We start from the raw sequence: 13996 nt of genomic DNA, 5'->3' as shown, positions 1-13996 counted from the left end.
ATAGGCCAGTAGAGCAGAGATCAAAGAACCATCTACACAGGGTTTTCTAACCTTTCTTAATTAAGCTGCCAGGAGAAAAAGAGCCCATTCTAGGAGGGATGAATGAAGAATGCATGCACAGAGTGAAAGGAAGATGAGAGTTCCCTTTCCAAAATAAGAGCAGTGGTCTATGAGAAACAGGTGACAAAAGATTCCTCTCATTCCCTTTCTATTCTTTTTTTTTTCCCAGTTGGGCAAAAATATCCCTTTGTAGAGGTTTGAGAAAAGGAAAAAAAAATCGCCCAAAAATCCCCAAAGAGGAAAAAATGTCCTGTTGTTTTACTTTTGTTTTGCAAAATACAAAAAGTGAAAAGCTTCTCAAATGTAAACACTGCAACACTGTTCCAGCCCATGAACTCTTCGGCAGACTGGCTTTCACTTAGGAAATAATGGGTCCCTGTAGTTCAGTGGTTTAGAGACATTTTAAAATGTTAACCTATTTGACAAGATATTAGTCAAAAGCAATGCCAGAGTGTGTGAATTAATAGGACCCATATGTAACCACTTAATAGTAAACACTTGCTTAATTCCATGTAGCTAAATGGTATAACAAAAGAGTTAGCTAGTGACATCCACTTAGGAAATATGATCCAATCTATATTATGATTTCTTTTTAACTGCTGAACTGGTTTTGACGCATATAAAAATGTGGTTTCAATCGCACACAATTGCACCATAAAAAGCCTTTTAAAGGAACTCAAGCCTTTGAGCTCAAAACAATGCGCTGAGGTGAGAGAAAATTACAGTGGTATTAGAATTGGGAAGGAGAGGGAATAAGGGGTCCCTTGGTCCTTACTACTGTCAGTGAGATCACACAGACTTTCATCTGATATGATTTGTCTCACTCAGCACCAGACCTGTAATAAAACATGTGGTGTCAAGCAAAGCCTTGAGAATGGAAAACCGTACAGTTCCTCTGGCCTGTGGATTCATCTCCTCCCCCATATTGCCCTCATTTACATTAACATCTCTGTAAACAGTAACAGCTAATGGAGCAAGGATACAACAGCTCTGGTTCAACGACAAGGAATTTGGCTGACCGATAAAAAGTGGAAACACAAAGGAGAACTTTGAAACATGAACCAAATTGAGTAAATGAACTTTCATTCTCTAAAGAGCCGACACTGTAGACATTCAACTAAGGTTTAGGGGGGAAAAGGAAAGAAAAATTAAAAAGTGATGCTTGAGATCAGATATTGTATTTTAGAAGCTAACACACAATAACCATAGCTGGCATGGTTTTCCCAAGGTACTGGACAAGACCTGTGCAGGAAGGGAAAAGAAGGCATCTTTGTCTTGGTTTGGTTTGGTTTGGTTTTGCACCAGTTTTGCTTCAAAATGACATCCATGTGAAGAACTCTCCTTGAATCAGGTACCTTGATTTTAGATGGATATTGGTCATATACCACACCTCATGCTTCTTTAAAAAACTATAGTGAAACCATGGCACCTTCGTCTGTGGACATGCTTATGATGAGTTTAAACCTGGTTTACATTGGGCTAGCTCACACTGGCAAATTACAGGGACAAACTAAAATACCATAATCAATTTTAATTCCACATATGAACCGGATGCAGATTTTAAACCCATTTAATTTAAAGATTTAAATTTTCACACGTAGACAGGCCTTAGGAAAGAAGTAATATCAGAATAAATAAAAAAGGAGAGTTCTGTATATGTGTACATGTATATGCCTTCCTGCCTGCCCTCCTCTAGCCTGTCCTGAGGGCCAGATACAACCATGGCTGCTGAAACCTGCACACACAGGAAGATTGCTTAGGAATTTAAAGGTATGGCAGTACATGGAAAATAAGATACTCCAATTTCACAGCTAAATAAACCACAACCACCTCCAGAAATACATTGCTACATTTCCTTAAACAGGTTAGAGCTTGCTTTGTGGCTTCTGGCATTACTTCTTTTCCACTTATAGCAACAGCAAAGGATACTGAACCAATAGTTGGCTGAGAACCTTAGGCTCTGAGAAAACCAGACTCCCTGCAATTCTCAGAGTACCTCTACACAGCAATCACTGTTGTAGCATGGACATAACTGAGCAAAATTTAAACTGGCTAGTACTACTATTACTACAGTAACAGTAGCCTAACCAAAAGATCAGGGTAGCTGGATACCACTAAAGCAGGGGCGGGCAAAATACAGCCCACAGGCTGGATCCAGCCCGCGAGGCCATTCTATCCAGCCCGCAGGGCCCCTAAAAAATTTAGAAAATTAATATCTATCTGCCGAGGGGAAGCCTGGCGGGCTCCCACAACAGCAGGGCCCACCCGGTCCAGCCCACCTCCAGTTGGTAGCCCCAGCAGGGGCTTCTGGCCTGGAAGCACGTGGCTGCCCCAAGCTGGAACTTCAGATAAGGGGGAAGGGTGGGGAAGGGCAGGGGACGGCCCCAGGCAGGGAAGGAGCCCAAGGAAAAGTGACCCAGGGAAAAGCTGAGCACGGGGGGGAGGAAAAGCGGCCCCTCAACCACCCCATGGCTGGTGCCCCACGCTGCAGCCACTTGCAGCCTGCGTGGGGCTGCCGGTGCCTGCTCTGGACAGCCCCACGTGGGCTGCGAGCAGCTGCAGCAGGGAGCACTGGCCACGGTGCGGGTGAGGGGCCGCTTTTCCTGCCCCCTCGCACTCAGCTTTTCTCTGGACTCCTTCCCTTCTCCTTCCCAGCACAGAGGAAAGCAGCCCCTCGCCTGCCCCATGGCTGGCATTCCCTGCTGCAGCTGCTCGCAGCCCATGTGGAGCTGTCTGGAGCAGACACAGGCAGCCCCACATGGGCTGCGAGCAGCTGCAGTGCAGGGTACCGGGCATGGAGCAGGCAAGGGACTGCTTTTCCCCACCGTGCTCAGCACCACCTTGTAACCTGGCCCCACTGCCAGCCTGGGCCCCGCACCAGCTCTGGGCTCACCCATCAGGGCTGCGCGTGGTGACAGCAGCTGTGGCCCCCCTGCTTGCTGCACTGGGCAGTATTTGCCACTGCCGCCTGTGGGCTGCCCAGCGCACAAGCTCCAGGTGGGAGGGTGGCAGCAGCCAACACTGCCCCGCGTGGCAAGCAGGGGGATCCGCAGTTGCTGCCGCTGCACGCAGCCCCCCCCGACGGGCAAGCTTGGAGCTGGCACGGGGCCCAGGCTGGCAGCAGGGCCAGGTTACAAGCTGGTGCTGAGCGCAGGGAAAAGCAGCCCCTCACTTGCCCTGCGCTGTAGCCGCTTGCAGCCCACAGTGGGGCTGCCTGTGCCTGCTCCAGAAAGCCCCATGTGGGCTGCAAGCACCTGCAGCAGGGAGCACTGGCCATGGGGTGGGTGAGGGACCACTTTTGCCTGTGCTCAACACCAGCTTCTTCCCTGCCAGTGAGCAAGGGGTCAGGGGGCTGTGCGCTGCCCCCCACCTATACCACAGGGCTGGGGGGGCACTGGGAGTGAGCGGGTGGGGTGCCAGTGGGAGCATAGGGCCCATACCCTTGTCCCGGGGGCAGTGCCAGTGGGGCCCAGAGCCGGGTGGCAGGAGCACAGGGTCCCAACCAGCAGGGGCTCTATGGAGCCAGGCCAGCTTCCCCGTCTCCCTGCTGGTGCAGCCCAGCCCAGCCCAGCTCCACAGACCCCTGCCAGGCTGTGCCCCACCTTTGCCCCACTGGTGCTGGCCCTGGGACATTGGTCCCAAGATGGTGACTAGGTGGCAAGGCACCTGTCAAGGGGCAGGGCTACCCATGCGGCCCTCAACAGCCGGCTAAAACTGGGTAAGCGGCCCTTCACCCAAAATAATTGCCTGCCCCTGCACTAGAGTAACATGAGGGGGGGCACCTGCCCCAGATGCTGATTCAGAGGTGGCATTCCAGATGCTGGCAAAAAAGTTCTTCCTGATGTCTAACCTGAATCTGCTCTCTGTCAGTTTGTGGTCATAATTTCTAGTTACTCCAGGGCATGCCCTGGCAAATAGAGCATCTCCTATCCCTTGCTGTTTCCACACCCCCAGTGAATTTGAATTTGTAGACAGCTGTCCAAGATATACATGTGATAGGACCTTGGGGACACCACCTGTGCTGCTGTGGCTGAAGCACGCTGCCAATTCCCTGAGCTGCCATGGGCAAGATCCTGTCTCTTCATGGGCTGGATCTGGACCCAGGGGCTGTAGGTTGCTGACCCCTGATCTATACTACACAGCAGTACAGAAGTACCCTCAGAGGAGTCTGGACTGATATTTTTTAACCCTCCATTAAGCTAGAAGAGCCCAAGCACTGTATAGCAAATAATATCCCTCCACATGATCAAGTTTCAGATCCCTGATATAATCTGTGGTTCAGAAAAAAACAGTTGTCCACCACTGTTCAGTAAAAATTAAAGAATATTACAGTGCTTTTTTTAAAAAACCGTTAAAATGCCATTTTCTACACGTGCCTCTTCAGCCCTTCCTTTTAGAAGGTCACTTTGTACATCAAGTTCAGCACTTTGGCTGTTCAAGCAACTGTTCCTCCCTACCCTTCAGTATCCACCCCCTTAACTTGACAGCTGAGGGAGGCTATATACAACTGAGCAGGCCTCTCTGTTTCTCTTCCTGAAACAAATATTCACTCCTACAGCATTATGTAAAACATTAACAGTAACTGGTTTATTCCAAGAGGTCTCAACAACATGGAGCAGAATCCAAAGGCTTGCAAAGATTGTATCTTTAGAACAAGATACTCCCAGCAAGGCTAGTAGTATTTTAGAAGGTTCCCCATTCCTCCCTGTAATACAAATACTGAATAAACCACTTTTACTTTACCAAAGAGGGAGTCCCCTCCAACAGTCTTTCCTGATTTGCATGTACTTTGTTATACTACTCACTCGCTTGTCTATTGGCTGTAGTGTTTCTAGTAAGCATTGTTAAAATGGAAAGCAGTCCTCTCTTGATAACAATGACTTGTTGTAGAATTATTGTAGGTCAACAAAATGAAACAGCCCCAGCATAGAGATGTCAACAGAGTAAATTATAGGCTTCATAAAGTTAAACCACCACCCGACTAAAACCAGAATTAGGGGGAACGAGCCCTCAATGCAGTGTTCATTGATCAAAGTTCCAGAAAAGAATGCAACAGTCAGAAACCCAGGACCTAGACACTTGGAAACACTGAGACAATGGTCTTACTCTCCTTTTCAGCAGATATCATTTCTGAGTACCTGAAACAGCACTTCAATGAGATGACATGAAAGTTAACCCTTGTAATATAATGCTTCCCATAAAATACAGAGAATGTACATGAGAGAGTGAGAAGTGGATTTAAAATGGATGACATACTGATGTTATTTTTTTTTCTTTATGGCCTCAAACTAGACTTAAAAAATTTAAGAGCATTTTTCAGCTTCATCTACAATCACCTTTAACCTTATCTTCTAAATGAAACCACTGCCAAGTATCCAGAATTTACTTAAATGGTTACTGAATTAACATGGGAGTTACACTTGCAAGTCACAGGCCATTGTGTTGAAAATGTAACCTATAGTAGAGTTTTACTTCATGATTTCGTTTATCAGTTTATTTTATATTTCAGGTAATTTTTACTTTTTCCATTAGACAAATTTGCTATGATGCCCAGCTCCAAAATCAATGGCATAATACACAGAACAGAGGTTCTCAGCATTTTTGTAGTGTCTACCGTTTTACTGTAAACACATCTTCTCCCATTCAAAATCACATAGCAGCCCTGTGACAACTGCTGCCATGGATTTCATGGAACATAACTCTTATAAAAATAAGTGTTTAATATTTTGATGCAACTTAGCATCTATAACTAGGAGGAGCCAATGCTCAGCTTTTCATGCCAGTCTGGAAGCTTGTGGAGTAGAACATAGCTTTGGGATAAAGTAGCTTAGGAAGGAGAGGAGATTTACTTCAGAGAATACACCTCTTCTCCACTGCTGCTGCCATTCCACTAGTAAGGAAGGGAACAGACTGAGAGGGTTGCATCTTACATCCCTGTAATACCTGGTCTATCTATGCATTTTTTAGCTCTTTAACTATTTCAACTGGGGCGGGGAAGAGGGTGTCAGTTTTATATCAATATAATTTAAATGGTACAGTTGCTATTGTGGACTTAGCAATATCAGTATAATGATGCATCTTACCCTAATAGCTTATTCCCCTTCCCTACAGGAACAGGTATGCTAGTATAAGGAGTTTCATACCGGGGTAAGTGCATCCACTTTGCTCTACTTGAAGAATATTTAAAAACCTGTAAACCAGAAAATAAAATGCTTTTAATTTTATTTTGTCATATTTTATTTTAAATAAACTAAAAACTCCACCATCTCCAAGTTCTGTTGGTCTAGTTCTCTCTCACAACAAGTCCCTTTATTTATTATAACCTCAGCTCCTAGAGATGCTCTTTCAAAACCCCTGAGCAGCTGCAGTAGTCATACAGCTTGCAAAATAAGGTAGTCATGAGTGTACAGTGTGAACTATGCCCTTGACAGCCTCTATCTGCTCCACAGAAATGGTAATTTTCACCTAATACTCTATGCTTTTCTCTGTACTGAGGAGGCACATCATTCCTCTGACACAAAGCCAGACAGTGCAAAAGGGCTACAAAAGAACAAAATATATTTCCAGAAACATGCCACAGGGCCTTGGGAATGTTTTTCTTCCTTTCTGTCGCCAAGTATCTGTAATGGGCATCTTATTTATAGATGTAAACATCTGCTTATTACACAGAATAAAGACACATTATATCAAAATACTAGAAACTCCTTCTAAAGGGAACAAAGGAGCCTGTTATTATTGAGGAGTTCAATACCCTGTCTCCTGCAGCAGACAGAGAGGGGCGCTGAAGAAGTACATTTGTAGACATGCAGTACACACATATGCACCCCAATCCATCAAAGCCTGTAGCTGATAGTGAAAGATGTGGGTAGAATGCCTTCTGATAAAACCACAGGTCTTGCGCACTTCACTAATTTCACTGGATATTTTTAATTCTTTGGGGGTTTTTTTATGTATTTATGTGATGTCTGTGTTTGTCCTTCAAATGATATTTGCCCTAATAAGATAAGTCAGCTGCGCTGAGGCAACGTGAAATGCCCAACAAGGTGATAAAGGTGAAGCTGCATTTTTAGTTACTTTCATCTCTACTTTCTCATTAACTGAACAAATAAAAGTGCCAGTGAAACATTAATCTTGTGATCCTGGAGGATGAAATCTCTTGTCAAAAGAACTTGTGCTCCACCAAGTGCCATTACCCCACCAATGGACAGCACCAGCTCTCATCCCTTGAAGGGCAAGAAGGTGTTCAATCCCCACCTCATCTCAAGCCCTGGCCTTCCTTCTGAGGTTGCTAACAAAGATACTTATAAATCATTTTGCGGTGATTTTATCCTGTTTATGAGCTCGATCGTAACCACCTGTTCTTTTTATGCAGGGTACTCAACAGCAGGCATCAATGACTTGGAAGGGAAAGGTACAGTTCCCCATCAGCAAAGCCCCAAGGTATTCACTCTCCAAGAATTTTGCTTTTATGTTCTCCTACCTTTAATTGAGAACCCTTTGATGAGTCTCTCTTTCAAGTGGTTATGCTTAAAGCTGTAATATATTGGAGGGGGGAGGTGAAGGGGGAAAAAAACAAACAAAAAACCAAACAAATCCTACAACATTGAAGTGGTCAGTGAGAACAAAAATAGAGAAGACAGTTGTAAACCAGGAGTGGAAAGGGGTGATGGGTTGATGAAAAACACACAGCAACAGGCTGTAGGGTCTTTTTAGCTGGCAAGAATCTTTAAAACAACAAATCAAAACCAGGCACTGGAAGCAAAAATGTCACAAAATATTCCCTAGCCTAGAGATCAACAGTCTTCCAAGCATGGGTCGGGAGCCATGCCTTCCCTCAGGCAGTCTCTCTAATTATACCTCTTCTATCATGAGCACTTGCGTAAAGGAAGGAAAAAAGGAAACTGGAGTTAACCAACCAAACACTGGGCAGTATGAAACACCCTCGCCATTTCTCAGCAATTCATAAGGAAATAGTGGAGTCAAACCTTGCCATATACAGTATGACCCTTTTTGCTCTGAAAAGTTTTTTTCAATATACTAAACTTTCAATCTAAAACTTACAGTGGAAAAGATTATATTCAGCCTAGTCACCTATGCAGTATTTCCAGCTCTCAGACTTATATTTATTTATGTATTTATTGGATGTCACATGATATTTGGTGTTTTTCTTTAAGCCTCAGCTCTGGAATTTGGTAATTAGGTGATGACTAAAATTCTAAAATTCTAATTTTGCAAAAAAAGTGAAAGAAAGTTTTAGCTCCCATGGGTATGGAGAAAACACTGGAAACAAGAACCTGAGGCTCAAAATTAGAAAGTAAATAAAAAAAATCCTGAGTTTATCATGTTTCTCAAAAAAAACCAATGTCATGTTGAAAAGGGGCTGGCTGGGGTATAAGCGTGCTCCAGTGAGGGGCTAGTCAGCAGACAGCCCCTGCACTGAAGCACTCTCATGTCCCAGCCAGCCAGGGCAGCATCTACACATGCACTGCTACAGAGTGAAAAACTTTGCAGCAGGATAGTACTAGTAAATACAAGTACTATCATGCTGCAGAGTAAATTAGTTTACTCCAGCCTAATAGATGCACAACATTTACTGTGGAGCCAATAGTCTATTCCACAATACATATCTAATGTAGACGTGCTTGTTGATAAGTGATGCTTCTCCACCTTGACATTCATGCATGTATACACACACTGCCAGAAAGGATAGTACAAACAGCTCCTCCTCTCAAAATGCCACACTGTTTTAAAGCACACTTGTGACAATGGAACAAATGAAGGATGCTCCCAGGGGAATATCTCTCACAGCTCCCAGGGGAAAGAAAGGTTCTCAGTTTAGTCAGATAATGGCTGCTGCTACTGATATTTTTATCAAAGCCAGGGAGCAGTTAATTAAAGGAAACAAAAGTACTAGGGTAGGAAATGGGAAATGGATCAGGAAGAAGCCACTTATCTTTTGGAGAAAAAGAATCCGGTAAAAACATAGGATAAGATCTGGAGCATTAAGGTAGAAACTATCACATTCCATGAAAGTATGGACAATGATCTGAAACTTTGTCAGAAGTCCATTCATTTGTTCATTCTGATAGTTAATCTTAGTCTGGGAGCTAACAGACAGTTCACACTGGAATTCTCAAAAGCTGCAAATGCCATAGAATGACATGCATAGGATTATCAAAAATAAATAATGAAAGATCTCCTATGTTGTCCAGTCCAGCTCCCAAGCAGGTAGGATTAGTCCCCATGGTATTATGCTGTACTTGCCAAGTGCGTCCTAATTTGAACTTTTCCTTTTTAAAACAGGTTTCTTTTCTTTATAAACAATCTGGTGCTTTTAAACTTCTGGGGTTTGGGAGAAAGTGAGGTCCAGCAAAATTCACAAAGCCACCTACTTGTTATAACTGCATAGATCCAGCAAACTATTCTTTTGATCAAATAAGGACCTTTGTATCCTGTAATTTTGTGCAGATTTGGCATCTGTAAAGCAACTGCAGTTTCTTGCACGTTAGGCATATTTAAGACAAACAGTCCCACAAGGAAGGGTTGAAACAACAGACCTGAAACAGCTCTATTGTGTCCAAAGCAGCATAGTGATGAGAGAAACATTAATGGTTCCAGAGAAACCATTATGGGTTTCTGTGCTGCTGAATTCTGCGTTGAAAATTCTCGGAGCAAAGTATGCCGCATTTGTCTCTAACTCCAAGAGAGCCAGAAGAGAAGTCTCATATCTATGATTTGTGCCTTCAGAGCTCTCTGATTAAACTCTATGTCTGACCTATGGATTAAATTTAAAAAACTTCCTAATTATCCTTTAACCTGCTAGTTCAGCAGGTATTAGAAAGTATCAAATATTAAAACCATTTTTTGCGAAATTGAGTACTGGCTTTATTAACCCTAAAAATTGGCAGTGTGCAAAATCCTGACACCACTGAACTATTGGCAGCATTGCTTTGACTTCAAATGGAGCCAGGATTTCACCTTCAGTCCCCTATCTGCACCTGCTCTACATTTTCTGTGTACGGCACTGGCAAAAGGCAACACAAGCTTCCCCATCTCTGCCTGAGATGAGATATTTCAGCTTTGCTCTGTGGGCACTGCCTCTTAATGATGGGGAAAGAAGGTCCAATGATTAAGGCTCTGGTCTGTGATTGGAGAGACCAGAGTTCACTTCCCTTCTCCAGCAGAGAAATCTTTTGTAGACTGGGTTCCTCAAATTCTAACTAATCAAACTATCATAACAGCTGGGACAGAGATGTAACTGTTGTCAATAGTGTCAGGTGTCCTCAACTCTTGGCACTACTGTACTGTAATAGGAATACAGAGAGAGAGAAAAAATAACAGGAACTATGGCTGTAAAAGCCCCACATTTCCAGAAGAAAATCTGAGTGGACACTGAGGCTAAGAACAATGTACAAAACCAAGAAAAGACCTCTTTTACAGAACACATTTGGCTTGACAAACCAGCTTGTAGCTCAGAATTTCTAGGTGCATCTACACGTCACTCTACGGTGAGGTAGCAATGCGCTACATCACTGTATGGCGTGCTATGGTGACATAGCGATCACATGGGTCTACATGCGATCAGCAGCTACATTGCTGAAACAGTGCACTCCCCCCAGTATAGTGCGTCACTATGATGACATACCAGCAAAATCTAACCATCCCTCACATGCACAACACAGTAACTGCCCATACTGTGCCATGCTTTAGTACTTCCAAAAGGAAGTGCTAAAGCACAGCGCCACAGCAATATCACCATATGAGGACATGTAGATGCGCCCTCTATACCTTTTGCCAATTTACATCAAACAATTTGAGCATTTAATTTTTCTCTCCTCTTTTTCCCTTCCCTTTTCATTTAGCAAATAAGTATGTGGAGTTCTGTGTAGAGCTGGTTAGGGATAGCGACATAACCTTTTTGGTTGGAAAATGCCAACTGGTCAACTCCAAAACCTGTGTGTCAGAATGTCCCACTTCGGCAAAACTGTCATCAAAAAATGTTTCTCAGTTCCAGGTTGGAATTACTAGTCAAAGTCACAGAGAAGAAAAAGGAAGAACAACATTAGACTCAATAAATAGGCTAGTGGATCAGTTAGTCTACCAAGAATCAGGTGAGAGAGACAGGTTCCAGTCCCTTCTCTGTCATTCCCCTACATCTCTAATCACTGGTCTATTAGCTGCTCTTCTAACCACTCTCTTGTTCTTTTTTGCTCTTGGATTTTTCAGGGAAAATTTCCATAGGTCTTAGTTTTGTTCTGATTAAAATGGGAAAAGTTTTAGAAATCTTGAAAAATGTTGTTGAATGGGAAACGTTTCCTGCCCACTTTTAATTGTGCACCCAGGCCTGATTTACTCTAAAATTAACCTCTCCCTTTTCATGTTCATGAGCAATTGTATCACATGCACAGCTAGTGTTTTTTAGTTTTTGCCCTCTGCGATCCCCTTACCTTATCAACCAATTTGATTGCTGGCTCAGCATTTCCTAAATAAGAGTCAATGATTACTTTAACAGAAACTATAAACCCATCATCAAAATGCCTATAATTGTAGGAATAAGCCAGCTGTCCAAAACAAGAAGGTCTCAGTCTGGTTTGCCCACAAACAGACACAGAACCCTTCCCCCAATACTTCTTTAGAGCACAAAACTTAGCCTAAATCACCAGAGGCTGTTTTCCTTTGAGTGTGAGTGTGTGTGCGTGTGTGTGTGTGCGCGCGCATGCATGTCCAAATAACAGTGCAAGTGCCTAGTGATTATCTGTGTAAAGGCAAGCACACATTCACGGGGTATGAAAGGCTTTGAAAAGAGGGAACAAGGATATTGAATCTACCCCTCCCACTAGGTGTCTCAAAAAATGTACGTACATGTACATTACTGTTATTTTTGCTATTCTGAGTGTCAGGGTATCAACGGTGGACATTTTGAACCCTTATTGGAATGTATGTTATCATGTATCATTTCTTGCTTTCTAAAAAAGCAAGAATCAGTACATCTCAACAGCCCTGATGACTAACATGTATATATATATTTTTAGATACTCTAGTGAATATAACTATATAGACTATTAGAGTTTTTGGTCTTTTCCTCCTTGCACAACTTGTTTCAGGTAAGATTTATTAGAGATAAAGGCTATAATAGTCAGAAGCAGTGTTTTCTCAAATAAACACACTGGTTCACTATTGTTTGCCCAAATATTGCCTTACTTTGCCACGTCAACCCCTCTCCTCCTCCTCACCATCTTTTGCCCAAATATTGTTTTACTTTGCCTCCTCATCCTTTGGGTGCCCCCTCCCATGCAAGGGATACCCAAAGCATCCAGCCATACCATCTTTTAAAAGTCAGTCAGAGCACAGTCCCTATATGTCGGCATGTCAGAGGTGCCTGATCTCAATAGCAAACTAACCCAGCCAGGAGTCATTTTTCATATCCCATCACATAAAGGAAGATAAATGGAAATTCATGCCTGATAAAGCAGCCATTTCAGTCACAACAGTTTCTTCAACCATGCTTGTATGATATTAAGGAATATTATTTCTACTCCTCTGCATCTTCCCTTTTCAAATTCACTTGTATATCAGACTTATTTAAAGTAATATTTTTAACTATTATAAGACATCATGGATCATTTGCATCCTCTGAACAGCCTGCTGAAATGGATGGTTTGTTCTGATCGATGTTGACTTCAAGTCATTTTTCAGACACTGAGTAAATAACAGGCTATGAAAAGAAAGGGCTAATTAAAGAGGACAGACAACCTGAAGGCTGCAAAGGCAGCTACTGCTTGGACAAAAACTGTATCTGGTGATTTAAGAACAGACAGCTGCTAATTGGAATAAACAGCTGGTTTGTGTTCTACTCAGATAAGGGGCTGACAGACCACCAGCACTATTAGAGAGTCAAGTTTCACCTACCGCCACCTCAAGAAGAAAACAAGATGTAGCTTCCAGCAAACAGGAAACTCATTGGGTTGCTAAAGCTACTATGGAATTAACAGTGATGGTGAAAAGAGGTGGAAAAGAACAAAAGCTTTTAAAAGACACAAGATACCATAAAACCACCATGATTGTATTGTATTGTGTACGCTCATTATATGGCAAGATAAGAATGACAAAAGCTCTTCACTGTTCTTGAGAACAAAAATAGACCTTTGAGTGCAGTTAGTGTAATTTTACTAGTCTCCTACACTTAGCTTTGTGGCTTTTTCATACCACCTACTACACTTGGACCAGTGCCCCATTTCTTTTGTGCTTAGTTCACTTAATTTCTACAAAACCCGTTTTTGTTTCGTGAAGTCATCCCACACCTGCTGAATGTGACCTACCATCTCTGTACTGTTTTACACACACTGCTGTTCTCATATTTGTGAACTACTTGGGAAGGACTTTGTTTCCTCTCACGTTAGTGATATACCACATGCATTTCCAGTGCTATATAAGTAATGACAGTCCCTGGATGACTTCCCATATAACATTCCATCTCCACAGCAAGTTTTCTTTTAGGGTTCATTCCAAAGAATATGCATGCTCATTGAAGTAGGCTTAAACCTGTTTTTAAGCCTATAATGCCAGAATTGCACTGAAACAGCTACAGCTGAAAAAATGCAATACACTTTTTTTTTTTATTGAATATGTATTTTGTTTGCCTTACGTTCATGTAACTTACAAAAAAGTATCTAAATTTATGTTCTCAAATATATGTTTTTTATTTTACTGTTACTGATGTTATTAATGTTTGATTTTCTAAAGCACTTTGAAGATGAAAAGCTCTGCAGTATACATGAGTTAGGCACCTGCAATTACTGTGACTGCACACATAAAGTCAGTTAATTGCACTTACAAATTACAAGTTAGCTATTTGCACATGCATTTAGCCAATCTGCATGCACTATCATGGTAATTGTGTAGACAGCTTTTGGGGGGGGGGGGGGGGGGGGGGAAA

The 13996-nt window shown here is 42.7% G+C and overlaps 1 long non-coding RNA gene across 1 annotated transcript in view; it reads left to right on the top strand.

Moving 5' to 3' along the window:
• LOC109303343 overlaps positions 1 to 13996 on the top strand; it is a 25046-nt gene that overhangs the window by 7440 nt on the left and 3610 nt on the right. The window contains exons 2-3 of the long non-coding RNA XR_002099063.1: positions 1289 to 1411; positions 7433 to 7500. This is a non-coding gene — a long non-coding RNA (uncharacterized LOC109303343). The remainder of the gene's footprint in view (positions 1 to 1288; positions 1412 to 7432; positions 7501 to 13996) is intronic.

Source organism: Gavialis gangeticus, unplaced genomic scaffold, assembly GCF_001723915.1.
Source record: "Gavialis gangeticus isolate Ggan-Ray unplaced genomic scaffold, GavGan_comp1, whole genome shotgun sequence".
Classification (NCBI taxonomy): Eukaryota; Metazoa; Chordata; order Crocodylia; family Gavialidae; genus Gavialis; species Gavialis gangeticus.
The sequence above is the reverse complement of the archived record's forward strand: the minus strand, read 5'-3'. Positions and strand labels throughout refer to the sequence as shown.